Source organism: Astyanax mexicanus, chromosome 10, assembly GCF_023375975.1.
Source record: "Astyanax mexicanus isolate ESR-SI-001 chromosome 10, AstMex3_surface, whole genome shotgun sequence".
Lineage (NCBI taxonomy): Eukaryota > Metazoa > Chordata > Actinopteri > Characiformes > Acestrorhamphidae > Astyanax > Astyanax mexicanus.
The window spans coordinates 38881639-38893534 of record NC_064417.1 but is presented as its reverse complement, the minus strand read 5'-3'; the positions used below and the strand labels follow the sequence as shown (position 1 = coordinate 38893534).

The 11896-nt window shown below is 35.0% G+C and overlaps 1 protein-coding gene across 1 annotated transcript in view; it reads left to right on the top strand.

The window, feature by feature from the left end:
• Positions 1-11896, top strand: part of cplx2 (complexin 2) — a 51039-nt gene continuing 39143 nt past the window's right edge. The window contains exon 1 of the mRNA XM_049483824.1: positions 1-22. The gene's annotated coding sequence lies outside the window, so the exon portion shown is untranslated. The remainder of the gene's footprint in view (positions 23-11896) is intronic.

Below are 11896 nucleotides of genomic sequence, written 5' to 3'. Positions count from 1 at the left end.
TTGACATTGTTTCAAGAGCCATGTAAGTAACTGAGATTACTAATTTTACTCATTTAAACGTTTTAAAATTAGCCGTGAAGGTTTTTTTTTTTTTACCTAGAGCAAAGCTATAGTTTGTTTTAAGACGTTTTTCTTTTCATAGTAATACTTCTTACCATTTAGCACTTTGAGTATATATAAAATATATTAAATGTATATAATAAAATGTATTATTTATTTATTTATTTATTTATTTAATTTCTTAAGAAACATTTTAATTTCTGGTAAACACATTTTTCTTGCAAAAAAACATATAAATTTACAAAAATGTGAAAATACAAACTGTAAGCATGATGAACTATTTAGCAAACTTTAAACAATCTTCCTCAAAGTACTCAAAATACTGTGGCGTCTGTGTGTGTGTGTGCCAGCTTTTAGTGTGCCTGTGGGGGCGGGTCATGGTAATCCGGGGCCAATGAGTCTCACGAGTCCTCCTTCCTCTTCCACGCCACAATACATACAAAAAATAAAACTGAATAAAATAAAGTTTTACACAGAATTGGTAAACCTTGCTCCTGGCCTACACAAATATGACAACAGTACTATTCTCCCCTCATGACAACTCAGAGTTTGTGCATTGTTTACAAGATGTTATTATGAGGAAAAATGTTCAATGGTTTGTACGTTGGTAGAGGTTTCTTTATATCACAAAATCTAAGAAAGGTGACCAAAGAAAATGTAATAAATAACCAAATATTTAACATTAGAAGTTTTATTTTGATGGAAAATAAATTGCACTACATAACAGTGACAGTTTAGGGGCAGGGGCACCTGATCACATACAGTTTATCTCATTCTGAGGGCACCTATAGGGCACCATATCACATTTAATCCACTGGTGGGCACCTAATCAAGCACCTGGCATGCTGTTTAGTATGGGTGGAAAAGAAGTTCCTTCAAAATAGCATCCTTTTCTACTGGAAGGGCAGAAGGGGACCCATAGAAGGGCAAACAGTAAGCCAGTTTTCTCGATCTAGAGGGCACATCACCATTACAATTCACAATCAGAAGGGCTGCCAAAAGGGCACTTATTCTCATTTTTGCTACCATAGAGGGAACTATAGTGCTGCTTTTTCAATCATGGGGAACCTGGGGGAGGGCAGTTGTTTGCCCTGCCCTTCCCCCCTTTAGTCCCCCAGTGCTACCTAAACAACTGACTGTAAATCTAACCTCAACTATTTTGTACTAAATGAGCACAATTACACAAACTAACATATTTGAATCACTAATTTACTATAACCTTAATTTATTAATACAAGGTAAATGTATTCATTTTGAACGGCTAAACACATTTCCACCAACAAAAACACCTTCTAGATCCTGACGTTAAGAATAGTAGGTTCTTCAGCAAAAACTAAGAGCTGTTATGCAAATCTCTCTGTATTTTGTGACGTATCTTTGGTTTAAAAATAATAATAAACTAATGCAAATGTGGGTTGGTTTGCTGAAAAGCCTGAGTGGAACCAGTTTTAAGATCCAAATTTGGTTCTTTAGTTGTTATGGTCCTCTATACTGTAGGACCATTGCCTTAAAAGAAAATAAGCCTTTAGATACCTTTTATTTTAAGATTGCTGAAACCTTGGCTTTACCTTTTCACCTACTAAAACAGGCTGGTTCACATCAGCAAAGGAATTATTAGACCATGCTGTATACCACAACATGAAATTATAGTATAATAGGCAACACTGGATGAAGATTAAAGATTTAGAAGGATTTTGGTGGGGAACTCTCATTTACCTTCAGTATGCAAGAAAATCCGCTAACATTTATCATTGACAGTGAAAATATAGAGGTGGTGAAAAGCTTTCGGCTGCTTAGATCAATTATTAACAACAAATGATCTAACAGACAAGAAATATGACACGGCATGGCACTCAGCATCACAATGATGAAAGTGCTTGAAAAGACATTCAGATGAAATAATTATTTACACAAAGAAAGAACTGAATTGTCCAGGATGTGCTCTTTCCTGTGATTCTTTAAGAATGCGAAAGCTGTTGGTGTTGGTGGTCGCTCTCATGGATTATTTGATATTATGGATTATTTGATAGTTGTAATGAAGTAGAAGTTGAGACATGGAAGTTGGAAGACATGGAAAAAGGTTAAAGGTATTGTTTAATAAATAAATAAAAAAGTCAAAAACATTCTAATTTACTAAAAAAGGAGTGTTTTCATTGCACCTCTTTAGTGTTGCATCAGAAAAGCAACATTCACAGTTGACTCCATTTATCCATGGGCAGTGGAGTGGTAGATGAGTTTTAAGGGAAAACAGCTGAGACCATGGGCCACCAGCCTGCACGGCTTCTCTACTTCATTACAGCTGAAAGCTGACCACCAGCCCTTCCTCCACTCACTCATAGTCTTCTCCAAACGCCATTAACAGAATGACTTAAGGCCCTTAAGACTTAAAGTTAATCAAGCCATTACCATATAGCTGAATAACTGCATAGTCTATAGTGCATGCTTATCCTTATTATTATAATGTGTGACCTGCGTTTGCCTTATGTTTTAAAAACTAGCAGATATTAAAGTAGAATAAAATCTATACTAACTAAACCATATAAAACATCTGGTATAATAGTTTTATTGTGAACAGATACTAAAGATTATATTTGATTATAAATTGGAACTAGTCTAAAAAAAAAAAACCTTTATCAGATGTTAATAAACCTTATCAATCTTCTACCTTAGCTGGCCTACATATCTTATCATCATGAGGTCCAATTTCCACTGATTTAGCAGCCAACCCCGGTTGCTGATGTGTGTGATTAAAATGCACTAGTTAGATAGATAATTATGGAGGCCTATTCCTCCAAAAACAAAATGTGCCAAAACAAACATACACCACGCCGTTACACCTTCTCCTCCAGATTGGATTTGTGGATTTAGGTTGTTGGTGTCAAATTCTGATCTTACCATCTGTAGATCTGTATAAGAAATCAATATCCTTTAGGCCAGGATACTGTATGTTCTACCAGTCTTCATCTGTTTAGTTTTGGTAAGCTTATGCTCACTGCAGCCTCAGCTTTCTGTTCTTAACTGACAGAAATGTTTCCTGTCATAATTCTTGGCTGTTGAAGCTTATCTACTTCAAGGTTTCCTTTTTGTGCTTCTTGAGATTTTTTGAGATTTTTTGTTTTTTGCTCACTACAATTGTACAAAGTGGTCATCTGAGTTACTGCAGCTTTTCTGTCAGCTCCAACCAGTCCAGCCATTTTCACTTGACTTCTCTGCTTTCTAAACAATGCAGTTCTTTAAGCTCATTTGATGTTTATTTATTTATTGAACAATCCTGAGTGCTGTAGATTCGATCAGATCAGCAATTACAGAAATTCTTAAACCATATGACTGAGATTTCATGTTTGTTCCCTTTTCTGATAGTTAACAATGATATCATCTAAAGCCTCTGGCCCATATCTATTTGAGTTTATGTTTTATACTTTGCTCTGAAGTAAGCCCTTTCAATAAATAAACACACATCAATCATTTATCCCTTTTTTTTATTGTTGTTACGTTGTCTAATTTTACATTTATTAATAAATGAAAAAAATATGTTTAAATAAAGCACGTAAAAAATATGTAATATTGATATATGGTTATAGTTATGAATGGTTAGTCATTGAAATGGCTCAAATAATAATCTTAACTAAAAATTGTGTTTGTGATCGTTTATACGTTTTTACATACTGAACTATATTATGTAAAATTGCCTAATCTTGGGTGAAATTACTCAGTTTGTTACGTTAAATTAAATCATAATTTAGTTCCAATGAAGGCACCACTTGAGACATGAGTTTATTTTTTATTATAGCAACATGATGCTTTAGGGCTGTTTAACCCCCACCTCAAACTGCCCCAAAGTGGTGGTGGTGGTGGTGGTCAGTTAGGGGTTTTGAACATTTGGGCACCTTGGATTGGTTGGTTTCACCAGCAGATGTTTAGGAGATAACAATCTAGTCAGGATAAAGTCAACATCTCTGAGGAGTACAACTCAGAAAGAGAGAATCCCACGGGGCTAGGGGGAGGAGAGAGGATTGACCACCCAGACTTTCTCTTTCACTCACTTCATCTCTCTTTCTCTGTATCTCTCTGTGTTTCTTTTGCTATATATTTTTTTATACTCTACAGGTAGTACTGGTCATTAGGGGTGGGAATCATAGTGCATCATATTTTTATGATACATTGCCAACTATAACAATGATATGACAGTACTGTGATTTTGTGATACTCGATACTCTCCAAGACAATTCTACATGATGCTTCGTGGCATCTGTGTTACTGAAGAAGTTGAATACTCCTACATAAGCAATTGCCAGAAATGATAAATTTATTGGTGTCAATTTCACTGAATTACACAAATAATTTTCTTCACAGCACGTTTACCTAATTCATTTGTTTAGCGCCATTTCATGGAGTAATTATGTATTGATAATGTATTGAAAAAGAAACCGATATGATGTATTGTGATATTAAAATTGAGTCCCATCCCATTTTTGTTATTTATAGTGTTTTTATATGCTGCTGTCCAATGAAAAAAAAATTATCTACATTTTTGTTCCTTTTCAATTTTCTCTATTGTAACCCTGTAGCTGCTCTGTATACTGGGTGCATAATTCTAGATGAACAGACCAATGGAAATGCTCAAAAATAACTTGGAATAAACTCAGTTTTCCATATTAAATTTAACTTTATTAGAAATTAAGACAATTGTTGCATTTTCCTTTAAAGTAACCATATTTCGAGAAATATGTTTTTCATTGGACAGTGTCTTATTCATTATCCAACAGTATTATGTAACTCGGGTTATTGTCTAATATCAATATGTGACCTTAAACCTGCATGAAGTATTACATTTTTTATTATTTTAAACTCTAAGTAAGAGCATAATGCTATGAAACATTTTAATTCCTAGTTATATGTGTATGCATGTTTGAAGGTATTTCAATCTATTTGAATCAATCTATTTGGTGTGAAATTAAATAGGCAAATATGAATAGATTTTATATTTAACTTACCACTACCACTGATCGTGGTAGCTGTCATTGGGCCAGGCTTGTAGAGCAGGATACACAGAAATATAAACCCCACATTGCAAATTTACAGATACATATCATCACAAAACTATTCCTTTATCATACACATTCTGATGGAGAACAGACATTAAATAGCAGCAGCTTTATTTCTTTTAGAAAAAAAACTCTCTAATTGCGTATTGACATCTGCTCATAAATTATCCCAAAATGACATTGTTTGCAGGGGAGGTTCAAGAGGTGTCTCCTTTCCCAACCAATTTGATGCTAAACAAACACAATCCATTTAATTCCAGAGTGATTGATCACTTTAACAGCATATGATCAATACTCCAGTATAGACCTGCATCATTCCAAACGCTTGAATCTTCCCACCTGGAAGCAGATATTAGTTGTTTTTATGCTCTAGAATCTTGGGAGTATAATATCTATACAGTTTTTATATAGGTAGGGAAAGAATCATGGTCATATTGTTCATACTGAAGCTGTACAAATATATGCAGAAGTGTCCGTTGAAAGCCCCTTGGTGCAATATGAAAATGAAGGAAGCCACTTTGATCATTGATCCTTTCCAGGGGATTAAAATGGAGGGGAGAGGTTTACATCCTACTCAGGCGTAGCCTCAGAGCTCACATAAACTCTTAACAGAGATGGATGGGTGTCCTCCCCATCTCTGTCAGCCAGGCCACGGCTGCTTCACTGGACTGCTTCCTGGATGTCACATCGCAGATAGTAAAAGGAATCATAAGCCAAAATAAAGATAGTTCTTCATTGTTATTGCATGTATACAGAGGGTGAAAATATATATGTTGTAATGGTTTGAGGCTTGATATGCACTGAATTAAATAATGCATTGATTTGTCAACAGAGTGTGATGATCTAGAGAAGATACACATGTGCCAACATGCCTATTGCCAAGCTTTGAGTGTAGAAATACAAAGATCCAGAACTGGATTCTGAAAAGGGCTGTGCATTATATAATACTGTACAATATGATACAATAGGTTACGACACGTATTATGATACAGGGGTTATGATATAAGCAAGACAATTTATTGTGATGTTTTAAAGTCATATTTTAGAAAAAGCTTTCATGGTATGAAAAACACATCATCCAGCATTATATGCATGCAACTAGAATTAAATACTTTCACTGGGATCTGAATACAAAGTACAACACTTCTGGCTATGTTCACAAAGCAGTTACATGTGGCCCAAATCTGATATTTTACGTCATATGTGACACAGGTGTGTCATTTATGTGGCTATTCAAACAGCATATAGCACAAAAAGAGCATAAGAGAGTTTTAATAATGTTTTATATTCCAATTAGAACAGCCTAAAATGAATTTCAGATTTGGTCAGAAAATTGGATTTGGGCAACTATTACTTACTGTGTGAATGTATCCATGAAAAGTCTGCCGTAAATCGTAAATCTTTTACTATTAAAAAAAAATTAAAAATACTGTAAGAACTGATACAGTATTGTAAAGCATAATATTGCAATACTCTGGTATATTGGTATTTTCTTACACCCCTAATTTTTCTGGATGAATGCAGCATCTTAAAACCTTTGAGTTGTGGTGGAATGTCATTTTTGTTATCCAGAATAAATAATCAAATAACACTCTTAAAATTAAGGTGTTTCAAATTGTTAATTGTTTGATGCCATAGAACCTTTTTGGTTCCACAAAGAATTATGCTTTAATGGACATATGTGAGTGTGAAAAACCCTTTTGAAAGTCAAAGAACCAATTTACCAATTTACTAAGTTTTAATACTTATATACCCCTATTACAATCATGTTTTTTCGTGGAATTAGATGTTGTTCTTCCGTGGCATTGCTTAAAGAAGCATTTGAAGATTATTTTATTGAAGTCCTATATATTTATAAGTGCAATGTCTTAGTTTGATAATGTTGTGGCTGAAAGCCTCCAAATCCTAACAGCGATGTTTAAACACTAGTGTAAAGTCCTCCCAGGAAAGTAGGAGTAGTTGTTTGTTGTCATATAGAGCAAGCTTTCTATTAATAAAAGTTGAATAAAGACAACATTTTAGATAAATATTCAGTGCATTGTTCATGGTTGTACCATTACAACAATATTGTATTTGGTGTCTGAAAAATATATTTTATGGTTTTCTCAATTAAAATGTGTGCTGTGAGCTTAACCAGAGCACCCATAGTAACCCTATTGTTCACTAATGGTGAGCACATGTTGATCTCTGCTGCACTATAGAGTGCACACACTGTAATTCACCCTGCTTCAGTGACACTTTCTCTGGAGAGACGTTGTGATTGGGTTACCTCTGCTTGTCCGTGGCTGTCATGAATAAGGTTTTATTGCTCTTTTATTGTCGGGACAGGAAAGGTTCCGCATGCCAGCTGCTGTTCCTGGTTGGCAATATAACCCCCCCCCGAGAGTGCCTCACCACAGAAAGCAAACACAAGACCAGAATAACATAATAACCAACCTCTGGCCTCACTACGGCTTTCTCTTTACCAAAACCTGCTGCAGAATATAAAATACTGTGGATCACAAGGTAATATCATTTGGGACCTGGACCACAATTATGATGTGTCTTGTAGGTTATATATATATATATATATATATATATATATATATATATATATATATATATATATAAGAAAGTTTTAAAGGGCATATACAGTACCAGTCAAGGTCTGAACACACCTCATTCAATGTGTCATTCATAATTCAATGTGTTTTATTTCTTTATGATTTTTATTATATTTTAAATTTAATATTAAGGATATTACAGCTAGACAGGAACACATGTGGGAATCAGAATTTGTTTTATACTTTAGATTATTCTAAGTAGGTTGAGTCACCTGGAAGGCAGAGTCTGTCAATGAACATTAAGAGCAGATTGTAGGAAATATTCGTCTTCACTATGACAAATAAGCTTTAAATAATATAAAGTAAATACACAATTCAAAACAGCAAAATGAAATGTTAGTATCGTATATGTTTTTTTGGCTCCAAGCTCAACTTATTGTAAAGATAATAAGAGCAATGTAAGATGGTGAAGCTATCATCACTTTTAAAATACTATGTATGTCATTTTTGTAAATCCTAATAACAAGGTCAGTCCCCAGGTTGTAATAAATACAGCATCATGTTAATTTTGCACTTCCCTAAACTTGCCTACAGAGCCACTGGCTGTCAGGATGCAGCACTGGACAAGCAAGCAGACACAGATCTGTTGTGCACACAAGACACTAATCTACCCAAATGACACAGCTTTCCTCTGAGGACATTCAAATGCATCTTAGCCTGTCTAATTCAATTGCATTAAGGCGTGTTTGTGGCATTGCAGCATTCTTCTTCACACAAACAACATGATCTTACATGATCATTATATAGATATACATCCCCATATTTCTGAGAATTAAGCTAAATATTTTAGCATAAAACATGTATTAAAATGATTACAATACAAAGTGATGTATCTGCTAATGAAATCTCTTTGCTACATGTTTAAAGTTACTGGGTTGGATATATTGAGTTAAACAAGGCAGAGGGCTGTCTAAAACCACAGGGACTTCATAAGATCCTGACAGTATCTACAGCTAGCTCTGTATGGTAGGTGGAAACATACATTCATTCCCTATCGGAGAATAAAAAAGGATTTAATTTTCAGATACATTCACCTACTTTAGCCGGTTAATTAAGCTTTTTGTTCCAGATTCTGGGTAGTTATCTGCGCTAGTTTGCTCTACGTTAGCTTGCAAGCTACTTAATGCTACCATTGGAATCGCCATTATTAACTCTGAGGGGGTCATGTCACCTTCACATTTCATAATTATTTGACCACATTTGTGTAGTCTTGTTGAATTTTGTTGTAACTTAAATAAAGTTTAAGAGGAAATTCTAAGAAAGTTTATTCGTATAATAGTTTGTTTGTGCTCAGTCACTTTAATTCATTATTTTTAGTTGGTTCAAGGTGATCGGTTTAGCTGGCTGTCAGTCTAAAGCCTGAGTAGTGGGAGGGGTTAGGAGCTGCATTGGGAGAAGTGGGGACTTGTGCTAGACTTGTGCTCAGAAATGTCCAAAATGTGGCTAACGGACACTTTAAAGCATATCTGATATTGTAAATTGTGTTTATGTGCATATATGCTTGGTCAACGTTGTGAAACTTCAGATTATGTTGTTGGAAGCTAACCAAAATGGCTTGTATTCGGTTGCTAAGCTAGCTAACTCAATAGGGCTAAAGTATGGATGTGTAGCTGCTTGTATGATAAAATGTATTTAAAAGTTAGCTTAGCTAAGCTTAATTGTGGAAAAACATGGACACTGGAGATAGTGTGCTGCACAGAGCTAGATCTAGCCCTCTTATTGTGTTTATTGTGTTTATTGTATTTCAGTGTATGATTAGCACAATGATAGGTGAAAACATTTCAAAAGGTGCTTTATGAAATGCATAAATGAAACTAATTTCATATTTTCATATTTTCTGTGATTTTACATTTTGCTAATGCTAAGCAAACCCTCGTCTCTTACACTGTTAACAGTCTAGATATACTGCCATAGCATGAGTTCTGTCTCTGGAATATTACCTTGTTATACGGATGACCTTGACTTCGACCTTAGCTAAATCCTCCATCACATGGATTTGCAGTGCTAAGTCTGGGCTGATGGTCTTCCACGCCCATTAACTGACATCTCTCCTATGACTGCACTGCGTCTGGAGCTTCATGACCTCATTGTTCCCTTTCTCCAGACGTAATGTCATTCCACACCATCTCATTTTTCACTTTTAGATAGCACAGCAGAATACTGTTCATTTTTATTTGGCCAATAAAAATGATATAGCATAGTGGATTTTATGTAAAAGGTGTCTAAGGTGTATGAACATTGATCCAGAAAATGGTTGCTGACGTATACACCTTCAGTTTTGCCCATATCCAATATCATAATGATACCAACCCTGCTATTTAAGCAATTATGAAGTGCGTTTACATACCTATTATACATTTGTAATGTGCCACACATATAATGCATATATTCATATATATATATATATATATATATATATATATATATATATATATATATATATATATATATGTATTAACGTGCACCTGTATTTTACCATAATATACAGTATGTATGATGTATTTTTTAAAGAAATTATATTTAGCTTTTTTAAAGGCTGTTTGTTTTAACCTTGTGGAACACTGTGTACAGCGCAGGCTGAACAGCTGTCAGTATTGTTTGCATGGATCTGATGAATGGGGCAGGTAATGACAGGTGAGCAGGGCTTCTTCACAACCCCTCTAAGTACAGGCTGAACTACAGAACATGTGTAATGCTAAGCTGTTGATTGATGGTGCCACTGGCTGAAAGGCCCTGACTGTAGTTATGGCTGTGCTATATTTCAACACTTTCCACAAAGGCCTGTCGATGTAACTGCGACAGATAACTCTTACACTGTGAAAAGCTGTTAGTGGCCACAGTACTGTATTTATACACTCATCAAACACTTTATTTGGAACACCTAAACACCTTTTTATTAACATAATTTATTATAACATAATTTTAATTGACCATTTATGTGGATTCACTTTTGTCAGCGAAGAACTAAAAGCTGAGGCTGCCATGGCCATAGGCTAATCAGAACTGTACAGAATTTGGAAAAAATATAGGCTGGTGTGATGAATATCAATTTCTGCTGAGGAAAACAAATGATGCTAACAGCAATCACTCATTGCTTAATTGCCAGAGTCTATTTCTGTATTGGCCTTAAATGATCTATTTTCTAAAGAATACTACCAGCATAACCACCAAGCAAAAATCTCAAACTGATTTCAGTTTTTCTGATTTCAGTTTTAATGGCCTTCAGTGGTAGAACAGGAGATCAACAACATAATTTTACTTGAATAAATGCAAAATTATGTGATGCAATATTTTCACCATGGGCCTGGTCGAATACATACTATGATTAACTAAAGCTTTTAAACAGTGTTTATGTGTGTTGTCTTTTGGATCCTTTTGGGATTCCCAAATGTGCCCCATCACACTCTCATAATGTTGCATATTGTCTGTTCTCCATAAATCCAGTAAAAAAAAAAAAAAACAATTTTTTCAGTCAAAACTAAAGCCATCTTTCTGTCTTCATCTAAATTATTGACTGCCCACTCTTCGGCCTGATTTGAATGGATGTTTGACCCTCAGATTCTCCTGTCACCTCTCCGGCCTATAATGTAAGCCTCATGAAATCAGGCTTTCCCATTACCCACCACAGATCAGCTGCCCACCAGGTTTTTTTTTTTTTTAAATATTAGTTTAGGTATAATGATTGGCTGCAATAAGTGGTTCACATTGTGGTGTGTTTAATCCAACCACTAGATAGCAGTATTTTGATTTGTCTCCAGATCCTATTGTTATGACTGCATAAAAAAAAAACTACTTAAAAACTTTTACCCAGATTTTATAAATATTGTAGTGTGTTTTTATACTCACTATATACTATACACTTTTATACTACACAGATTTCGGTATACTGATATTTTGAATTGAAACCCCTGAATCATGGTGCATATATGTATCTAACAGCAACAGCTGGTCCTGAGCAGTAATTTCCAGCAAAATTATGTGGAAATGATATGAAATATGAATACTGTTTGCTTTGTTTGTTTTTGCATACATTAAAAGAAACAGTCTTTACATATGGTGACCCCACACAGTCCACAGTCTGTATCTATAGCAGCTTTTTCACTCCACTGAGTGAAGTGCAAGAGTGCTGCTGATGAGAGGAGGTGGGGGGGGGGGATGTAGTGAGGAAACAGCCCGGAGGGAGGGAGG